The 11,006-nt window shown below is 40.9% G+C and overlaps 1 protein-coding gene across 4 annotated transcripts in view; it reads right to left on the bottom strand.

Annotated features, from left to right (window-relative positions):
• The window catches only part of LOC110507685 (forkhead box protein N1), a 23,744-nt gene extending 13,282 nt beyond the window's left edge, over positions 1 to 10,462 (bottom strand). Inside the window, exons 1-3 of one of the 4 annotated variants that reach the window (XM_090223490.1) lie at positions 9,897 to 10,165; positions 9,531 to 9,670; positions 9,061 to 9,150 (exon numbers count right to left, since the gene is read on the bottom strand). The gene's annotated coding sequence lies outside the window, so the exon portion shown is untranslated. Of the gene's footprint in view, positions 1 to 9,060; positions 9,368 to 9,530; positions 9,671 to 9,896 lie in introns of those variants that run through there. The other 3 variants (XM_090223489.1, XM_090223491.1, XM_021587832.3) reach the window with 3 other exon arrangements.
• Between the last annotated feature and the right edge of the window lie 544 nt (positions 10,463 to 11,006).

Genomic DNA, 11,006 nt, shown 5'->3' with positions numbered 1-11,006 from the left:
GTTTATCATTTTAAAAGGCTAATTGATCATTAGAAAACCCTTTTGCAATTATGTTAGCACAGCTGAAAACTGTTGTCCTGATTAAAGAAGAAATTAACTATATGTAGAACATGTATATTTAGTCAAAGTTTATGATGTCTATTTACGTTATCTTGCCGCGCTACCTAGATTTCCTGCGGACATTTTTGAGTAATTTCTGAACATGAACTCAATGTAAATGGACATTTATGGATATAAATGGCATATTATTGAAAAAAAAAATGTACTGTGTAACATGTCCTATTACTGTCATCTGATGAAGATTTTCAAAAGGTTAGTGAATGATTTATTTTTTAATCCTGCTTTTATAATTTTATATTTTCTGGGACAAAATGGCTGCCTCTTGTCTTGCTTTCGGTGATGGTCTAATATAAATATGTGGTGTGTTTTCGCCGTAAAACATTTAAAAAATCTGACATGCTGGGTAGATGAACAAGGTGTTTATCTTTCATTTGAGCTATTGGACTTGTTAATGTGTGGAGGTTAAATATTTCTAAGAATATTTTTGCGTTCCATGCGCCACGGTTTGAGCTGAACGGGGGGGGAGTTCCTCTAGAGGAACTCCTGGCATCAACAGGTTTTAAACTGGCCTTCTTTAGACTAGTTGAGTATCTGAAGCATCGGCATGTGGGTTCGATTACAGGCTCAAAATTAAACAAAGGACTTTCTTCTGAAACACGCCAGTCTACTCTTGTTCTGAGAAATTAAGGCTATTCCATGCGAGAAATTTCCAAGAAACTGAAGATCTTGTACAACGCTGTGTACTACTCCCTTCACAGAACAGGGCAAACTGGCTGTAACCAGAATAGAGAGAGGAGTTGGAAGCCCCGGTGCATAACTGAGCAAGAGGACAAGTACCTTAGAGTGTCTAGTTTGAGAAACAGACAAGTCCTCAACTGGCAGCTTCATTAAATAGTACCTGCAAAACCCCAGTCTCAACGTCAACAGTGGAGGCAACTCCAACATGCAGGTGTTTCAGCTCAGTGCTTTCTGTGGTGGTAGGGCAGCCAGAAGAAAATACTATGACATTTTTTTTCTCTGACTGGAAAAATTACTTTTTGAATGGTCAACCTAAGTAAATGGTCAACCTTGTAAGTCAGGAACTCGGGCCTCTTTCTAGAGCTACGACCTGAAGATCACTGACGTCATCATGTTCAACCTTGTTTCTTTTGTTGAGTTCCCAGGTTGTCTTGAAAGCACCATAAATCCAAAAAATGCCAAACTTGCCAAACAAACTTTTGATGACACAGCACAACTCTGGGCTCCCGAGACGTCACTGCAGTACCTGGTTCGAATCCAGAAGGAATCCCATCCGGATGTAATTGGGAGTCCCATAGGGCGGTGCACAATTGGCCCAGCGTCGTCCGGGTTTTGCCGGGGTAGGCCGACATTGTGAATAAGAATTTGTTCTTAACTGACTTGCCTCATTAAATAAAGGTTAAATTAAATAAATAAATAAAAACAAGGTGAGTCCAAAAATGTATTATACGCTGCTGCATAAATTATGTAATATGCCAGGGAGATACAGTGCCTTGCGAAAGTATTCGGCCCCCTTGAACTTGGCGACCTTTTGCCACATTTCAGGCTTCAAACATAAAGATATAAAACTGTATTTTTTTGTGAAGAATCAACAACAAGTGGGACACAATCATGAAGTGGAACAACATTTATTGGATATTTCAAACTTTTTTAACAAATCAAAAACTGAAAAATTGGGCGTGCAAAATTATTCAGCCCCTTTACTTTCAGTACAGCAAACTCTCTCCAGAAGTTCAGTGAGGATCTCTGAATGATCCAATGTTGACCTAAATGACTAATGATGATAAATACAATCCACCTGTGTGTAATCAAGTCTCCGTATAAATGCACCTGCACTGTGATAGTCTCAGAGGTCCGTTAAAAGCGCAGAGAGCATCATGAAGAACAAGGAACACACCAGGCAGGTCCGAGATACTGTTGTGAAGAAGTTTAAAGCCGGATTTGGATACAAAAAGATTTCCCAAGCTTTAAACATCCCAAGGAGCACTGTGCAAGCAATAATATTGAAATGGAAGGAGTATCAGACCACTGCAAATCTACCAAGACCTGGCCGTCCCTCTAAACTTTCAGCTCATACAAGGAGAAGACTGATCAGAGATGCAGCCAAGAGGCCCATGATCACTCTGGATGAACTGCAGAGATCTACAGCTGATACAGTTTGGCCATAATGACCATCGTTATGTTTGTAGGAAAAGGGGGAGGCTTGCAAGCCGAAGAACACCATCCCAACCGTGAAGCACGGGGTGGCAGCGTCATGTTGTGGGGGTGCTTTGCTGCAGGAGGGACTGGTGCACTTCACAAAATAGATTGCATCATGAGAAATAAAAATTGTGTGGATATATTAAAGCAACATCTCAAGATATCAGTCAGGAAGTTAAAGCTTGGTCGCAAATGGGTCTTCCAAATGGACAATGACCCCAAGCATACTTCCAAAGTTGTGGCAAAATGGCTTAAGGACAGCAAAGTCAAGGTATTGGAGTAGCCATCACAAAGCATGACCTCAATTCTATAGAAAATGTGTGGGTAGAGCTGAAAAAGCGTGTGCGAGCAAGGAGGCCTTACAAACCTGACTCAGTTACACCAGCTCTGTCAGGTGGAATGGGCCTAAATTCACCCAACTTGTTGTGGGAAGCTTGTGGAAGGCTACCCGAAACGTTTGACCTAAGTAAAACATTTTAACCTTTTTGGGGATAGGGGGCAGCATTTTCACTTTTGGATGAATAGCGTGCCCAGAGTGAACTGCCTCCTACTCTGTCCCAGATGCTAATATATGCATAGTATTATTAGTATTGGATAGAAAACACTCTGAAGTTTCTAAAACTGTTTGAATGATGTCTGTGAGTATAACAGAACTCATATGGCAGGCGAAAACCTGAGAAGAATCCAACCAGGAAGTGGGACATCTGAGGTTTGTAGTTTTTCAAAGCTTGGCCTCCCGAGTTCACATTGAGATATGGATGAGGTTGCACTTCCTAGGGCTTCCACTAGATGTCAACCGTCTTTTGAAACTTGAATGAGGATTCTACTATTAAGGCGGGGCTCATGAGACCTCTTTAAGTCAGTGGTTTGGCAGAGAGCCTTGGTCTCATGACGCGTGCTCCCGACAGAGTTACCTCGCATTCCAGTGCTTTTTCTGAAGACAAAGGAATTCTCCGGTTGGAACATTATTGATGTTTTATGTTAAAAACATCCTAACAATTGATTCCATACATCGTTTGACATGTTTCTAAAGGACTGTAACGGAAAATTTTGAGTTTTTGTCTGGATGAAATGCTCGCGCCTCATGAAGATGGATTACTGGGCTGAACACGCTAACAACAAGTGGCTATTTGGACATAAATTATGGAACTTTATGGAACAAATCAGTCATTTATTGTCGAAATAGGATTCCTGGGGGTGCCTTCTGATGAAGATCATCAAAGTTAAGTGAATATTTATGGTGTTGTTTCTAACATTGTTGATTCCAAAATGGCGGTTATTCCTTTGGCTGTTTTGGGTTCTGAGCGCCGTTCTTAGATTATGCTTTTTTTTTCTCTTTTTTTTTCCGTAAAGTTTTTTAAAAATCTGACACAGCGGTTGCATTAAGGAGAAGTCTATCTTTAATTCTGTATTCTGTGAATAACACTTTTCTTCTTTTCTTTTCTAATCTTTTATCAATGTTTATTATTAGTATTTCTGCAAAATCACCGGATGTTTTGGAATCAAAACATTACTGCACGTAAGGCTCCAATGTAAACTGAGATTTTTGGATATAAATATGCACATTATGGAACAAAACATACATGTATTGTGTAACATGATGTCCTATGAGTGTCATCTGATGAAGATCATCAAAGGTTAGTGATTAATTTCATCTATATTTCTGCTTTTTGTGACTCCTTTCTTTGGCTGGACTTGATGGTGATCTAACATAATCATATGTTGTGCTTTAGCTGTAAAGCATTTTTTAAATCGGACATGATGGGTAGATTAACAAGATGTTTATCTTTCATTTGCTGTATTGGACTTGTTAATAATGTGTGAAAGTTACATATTTCAAAAAAATATTTTAGAATTTCTGCCTTTTCAGCGGAATGTTGTCGAGGTGTTCCGCTAGCGGAACTCCTGCACTAGAAAGGTTAAAGGCAATGCTACCAAATACTAATTGAGTGTATGTAAACTTATGACCCACTGGGAATGTGATGAAAAAGTATAAAGCTGAAATAGATCATTCTCTCTACTATTATTCTGACATTTCACATTCTTAAAATAAAGTGGTGATCCTAACTGACCTAAGACATGGCATTTTTATTAGGATTAAATGTCAGGAATTGTGGAAAACTGAGTTTAAATGTATTTGGCTAAGGTGTATGTAAACTTCCGACTTCAACTGTAAGTTGTGTAGTAAGCCTTTAATAGCCCATGTTTCTCACCCTAATAATTTGGTCTATTTTTCCCCTCTTAATTGTGCCTACTGTTCTGACTTGGTGGTGCTCATGTAGCCTATAACCTGTTTTATAAAAATGTAATCATCAAATATTGTAAGAGCTGTCATTGTCGGCTTATATGCCCCCTTTATTTATCCTATGGTTCTGACTTGGTGTACAAGGAGAACACTGTAAGAATGGCCCATGTTCTGAATTCTGCCACTTTACATTTCAAAAGTGCTGAACAAATAGTTATATTGACTACATCCGTCCTAGCTCATTAATGTTTTAATCAAATTTACGGATTGGCTCTTATCTGCTTGTCATCCCCTTATGCTATAGTTTGTACATCTCAATTGTCATTAGAAACCACATTTGTTTAAGCAAGTCAACCATATCAGCTATGTTTTTTTTAAAGGCAGGAAATTAGGCTGAATGAACTGTTTCGCTGCCAGACAAGGCTCAGCTGATAGCCAGGTGTAACAGTTGTAAGATGTTGGGACTGCTGTTGGGACTCTGCTGTTGTGACAGCTGTATGTAGGCCATAACAGCTTGTGAGCATAGTTTGTCACCATTATAGTGCAATTAATGTATTGTTTAGTGATGTATTGTGTAGTGAAGTGGCTTTGCTGGCTTGCATCCCCCCCAAAAATGTTGGTTTCCCCATCAAGATTTACATGCTAAAATCGCCACTGGTCACAACCTTATTCTAAAATGGATAAAATAATAAAATATCCTCATCAATCTGCACACAATACCCCATAACGACAAAGCGAAAACAGTTTTTTAGAAATACCTTATTTACGTAAGTATTCAGATCCTTTGCTATGAGACTCGAAATCGAGCTCAGGTGCATCCTGTTTCCATTGATCGTCCTTGAGATGTTTCTACAATTTGATTGGAGTCCACCTGTGGTAAATTCAATTGATTGGACATGATTTGGAATGGCACATACTTGTCTATATAAGGTCCCACAGTTGACAGTGCATGTCAGAGCAAAAACCAATCCATGAGGTCGAAGGAGTTGTCCGTAAAGCTCTGAGACAGGATTGTGTCGAGGAACAGATTTGGGAAAGGGCACCCAAAAAATTCTACAGCTTTGAAGGTCCCCAAGAACACAGTGGCATCCTTAATTCTTAAATGGAAGAAGTTTAGAACCACCAAGACTCTTCCTAGAGCTGGCCGCCCGGCCAAACTGAGCAATTGAGGTAGAAGGGCCTTGGTCAGGGAGATGAGTTCCTCTGTGGAGATGAGAGAACCTTCCAGGAGGACAACCATCTCTGCAGCACTCTACAAATCAGGCTTTTATGATAGAGTGGCCAGACAGAAGCCACTACTCAATAAAAGGCACATGACAGCCCGCTTGGAGGTTGCCAAAAAGCACCTAAAGGACTCTTGAGAAATTAGAAATTGAGAAAGACGATTCTCAGAACTGATGAAACCAAGATGAAACTTTTTGGCCTGAATGCCAAACGTCACTACTGGATGAAACCTGGCACCATCCCTACGGTGAAGCATAGTGTGGGGATGTTTTTCAGCAACAGGGACTGGGAGACAAGATGAACAGAGCAAAGTACAGCGAGATCCTTGATGAAAACCTGCTCCAGAGCTCTCAGGACGTCAGACTGGAGCGAAGATTCATATTCCAACAGGACAACGACCCTAAGCACACAGCCAAGACAATACAGGAGTGGCTTCGATACAAGTCTCTGAATGTCCTTGAGTTGCCCAGCCAGAGCCCAGATTTGAACCAGATCGAACATCTCTGGAGAGATCTGAAAATAGCTGTGCGGGGACGCTCCCCATCCAACCTGACAGAGCTTGAGAGGATATGCAGAGAAGAATGGAATGAACTCTCCAAATACAGGTGTGCTAAGCTTGTAGAGTCATACCCAAGAAGACTCAAGGCTGTAATTGCTGCCAAAAGTGCTTCAACAAAGTACTTAGTAAAAGGTCTGAATACTCATGTAAATGTGATTTCCAGGTTTTTTGGGGGATACATTTCTAAAAAACCTGTTTTTGCGTTGCCATTATGGGTTATTGTGTGTAGATTAATAAGAAGAAAAGAAAACATGCGAATAAGGCTGTAACGTAACAAAATATGGAAAAAGTCAAGGGGTCTCAATACTTTCCTGAATACACCGTATATGCTTTTTTTGAGGAATTTAGATTGGGTGCTCCTCCAACCTGTTTACCATGAATTAGTCATTTTGGGGAAGTTTTTCCTGGACACCATTGGATAGGACCATGAAACCAGGCAAAGGCATAATCCCATAGCCTCTCCTCTCTGTACAGGCTCTCATGCCTACATGTGAAAGTGCTGGCTTGCCTGTTGTCAACAATGTGATAGTCATGTTATACAATTCACAGCGCTCTTGTTAGTTCTCACATTACATTTACTATTTAGTCAAACAAACACTGGTAGTGTTCCAAAATGCATACTTGTGTTCTATCTAGAGCGTATAGCAAGTACGAAAGTCAACTGTCATTTTTCAAGTGTGATTCCAAACATAAGACTGTTCAAAGACAATTATGTACTAAGTTACGGGAAGTTCTATAAGCATACTTGGGAGTTCTGGAAAGCAAAGCACTCATGGGAGCATACTTTTTCATTCCCTTTGGTGGGGAGGGTATCCCATAACGCTTTACGGCACAGCGAGAATTCCAAAAACATCTGAATTAATGGTGGACTGTTATGGTCCCTGTTCGGGAGAAACTTTTACAGTTCTAGTCAGTCAAGTTGTGCATTCTTACAGAATCAGTCAATACTGTACATGCATGTAGTGTCTGTTTAACTACCGTTAGCAAGCTAGCTAACTTTCTTCTTGTCACTTTCCCCTCCCCTCGTGTTTCACCATTGCATATGAAGAAAATGTTTTGAGTAATGAAATTATACATTTAAAGTAAATCAGGGACAACTTGATCAAGCCTATGAATATGAAAACTGTTTACAAAACCATTGCACATTAACAAAGGTAGTTGTGGTTCGCAGCAACTTGAACCAGGACTGAAATCTGAGCAGTGAGGTTCATTTCTCCTTCCTTAGCCTTATGATTCTGCTCTGTTCTCCTCAGGTTGAAGCACATCCCACCCCATCACCCAGACCGTTGGATAGAACTTGGAAACCCTCCGTCCACCAGGAAAATCACCATATCCCAGGAGTTTAGTCAGGAGTTTATTCAGCACTGTGCAACATCACTATATTAGAAATAGATTCACAAGTTATTCTCTATCATGCAGAATTGTCAGCTCATTGTAACATATGACCGTTATTCTAAAATACGGACATGGGGAATTTCTGTCCCTGTGAACTGCACCGTGTGCAAGTATTTCTTCCTGCCCTGCACTAACACCATGTTCAACTATTCATCCTCTACAATTTAGACCACAATAAGTTGAATGAGGTGTTAGTGAAAGTCTGGAACAAAAACCTGTAAACTCCTGTCCTGTGTATAAAAAACGTGGCTGTCATGACAAAATTTGCCCTCATGAACTGAACAAGCTTTTGAATGTTAATCTCCTTGATATTACTCACTTGCTATAAGGTTTATTCTACTGAGCCATTTGCTTTATGTTTGTATTCTTATCTTTTAATATTTCTTATTGTCACCGCTAAAAAAAGCACCCATAACATTATTTGCCAATTACAATTTCAGGCTCAAGATTAATGTTATGTAAGTGTTTCAAAACAAGAAGTTTGTATATTCTCTGTAAACTACAGCAACCTTTAGGTCCCAGGCACCATGTCGTTATGTCATTATGGAACCTGTCATTCATCGGTAGTAAAGATGTCATTATAACCTTTCCCACTGGGAGATTTATTGACAGCAGTCATGCTAACGATTCTAATCTCTCACGATTTCTCTAGATTATCTGATTGTCTCTGCACCTCCCCCTGACCTAGATTACCTTGCCTCTAACTTTGTTATGCTCTATAACTTTAGCCACTGTCACAGGCTTTCATCTCACTATCAGTAGCGAACCCTGGAAGCTGAAGCTAATATAACCCTAACCAGGACATGATACATATATTTGCTTACAATAATTTATACTTTAGCATTTGACTCTATAACACCTGATCCATATATTTGAAAGTCACAGATGCTTGGATTGACAGTAATGATTTAAGTCTGTTAAACATTTTATCATGAGTCAGTTGTAGGAAGACTTTGTAGCTAAGTTGATCATACAGTAGGGGTAGTTACTCAGTCCATTGTGGCTGACACGGGGCCAGAAGGCTACTAAATCATGCTTAACGTCGTTAGTCGGTGCCCTTTCAGCCGCTAAACATCAGTTGCAGGTAAGAAGACAACTCATCTTTGTTCAACGGCACAGCTTTTCTTTTGAAAGTTTTGTCACCCCAGCAAACACACAACCACTAAACACGGTCCTCTCCTTGTGGGCCTTAACATGCCGTACATGAGTTTTCAGTGTCATTTCACAGGCATGTCACACTTAATAAAGAAACAATAGCTGGTTAGAAGCACAGACAGGTGTATTGCCATAGGTTCGGCATATTTGCTCCAAAGTTTCCGAACTTTTCCCATCCTTGACCATTTAGAGATGCTCAACTCACCCTCCTTGATTCGACAACAATCTTGTTCTGCCAGTAGGCCACAGTATCTTATTTGAATCTCGTGGTGACAATCAATCATTCCAGTCCAGTCTGGGGAAGAAGAAGAATTGATCAGATTCACATAATGCACATGGTTTAGCCTAAACACCTGGAACACTTTCCAACAGAGCGATTCTTCTTTGAAGAATACTGTTGAATATATATTGACTAAGAAGAGTGTGGTAGTAGGAAGAAGAGCTGAAGGGCTGGTTCCAGCCTTCAGAGCATTAATCTCATGCTCATTCTCTCTCTTCTTTCACTCTCTCTCTCTTTTTCTCTCTTTCTGTCTGGCCCTCAGCCAACCCACGGTAGCCCAGCAGAGCGCTATGAGATACATAGAAGGAAACCTGTCACAACAGGTTCCAAAGGCCTAGCTACTGTACTGCTGAAGTCACCACTTCTGTCTCTCTCTCCCTTCCCTCTTTCTTTACCTGATTTGAAGACTTGTAAGAATGGGGCATCAGATACACTTCAATCACATCCCCTATCCACTGGCAGAGAGTGGGTACTTAGCCCTGGTTTCAGAGCTCGTCCACATCGATAGGACCTGTAGGATAGGATCTAGTTCTCCCTGTGTAATTGCACCAATCATAAGAGCCTGTATAGCACATTAGTTCAATTATCTAATTTGGTCTATTGACACTAATTGCTGTTATTTGATTGCGTCAGGGCTCTCATTTGCTACGGCAATATATTATCATTTTATATATTTTTTGTAGATTTAACATTTTTGACATTTTGATGCACCTGCATAAAATAGCATTAGTTAACGAATTAAACTGCTGGATTAGACGTACCCAGATGTGTCCAGGTGTGTCGCGGACGCAGTGCCAGGCAGTCAGGTGCTGAGCAGACGGCACAGGCTCAGAGACGAAGTGCCAGATGTGTCACACTCTGTCAGACCGGCCACATGCCAAGGTGGTTGTTGGTTAAGATAAACTGAGTGGCGCTGGGTAGAGGAGAGGGGTTGACCCTTTGAGCCTCTCATTGAGAAAGCAAATGATGGACTGAACCGCTGAAGACCTCTTCCAAACTTTTATACTGACAGATGGATCAAGACCAACACCTGAGCCAGAGAGGGAGAGAAGGGGAGGAGGGGGGGAAGGAGAGAGAAAGAAAGTAAGCGAGAGGAGTGGAAGAAGTATGTCAATACAGGTAAATTCCTATCCTACCCTCCAAGTAAACCAAGAAAGTAGCACCCTCCCTCCGTCTCTCTCTCTTTCCTTCCCTCTCTCTTCCTCCTTCTCTCTCTCTCTCTCTCTCTCTCTCTCTCTTTCTCTCTCTCTCTCTCTCTCTCTCTCTCTCTCTCTCTCTCTTTCTCTCCTAGCCTCTCTCTCTCTCCTTCCCTCTCTCTCTCTCTCCCTCTCTCTCTCAGCTGCCTTATTATTCAAACCAGGCTGAGGTGAATGATAAATAGACAGAGGTATAAGTTACAGATGAATAAAATCTTAGGTTACAGTGGGAGGTCTCAGCCAACCTCTCAACGCAGTCAAGTAGCCGCAGGGGGCTCCTCCTGACAGAAACAGGGATTTCTGAAGAAGTGGAATGTGGGAAAGAAGTCCTAAAGGGCACTTGTTGAAATGACACCAAACTCCACTTGGTAAAAAGAAAAAACCTGTAGCACTGAGGTTACCTTGTTTGCTGTTGTTTTACTAGAATGGTTTATTTTCGGGAAATGGAAGGGGGCGGGGGGGGATTCTAGTCTTGAATCATTCTCCGTTGGTTGCCACCTTAGCACATGACAGGCTCATCAAAACAAACTGATCATGCAAATCTCTGAAACAATTGATGCCGCAAACACGTGTAAAACAATTTGCCCTTTTACCTATGTGTAACTGCTATGTTATTTTTTTACCCCCTTTTCTCCCCAATTTCGTGGTATCCAATTGTTAGTAATTACTATCTTG

The sequence above is a fragment of the Oncorhynchus mykiss genome, chromosome 27 (genome assembly GCF_057628025.1).
Source record: "Oncorhynchus mykiss isolate SJ-2025 chromosome 27, ASM5762802v1, whole genome shotgun sequence".
NCBI lineage: Eukaryota > Metazoa > Chordata > Actinopteri > Salmoniformes > Salmonidae > Oncorhynchus > Oncorhynchus mykiss.
This window is presented reverse-complemented; position numbering and strand designations above follow the sequence as displayed.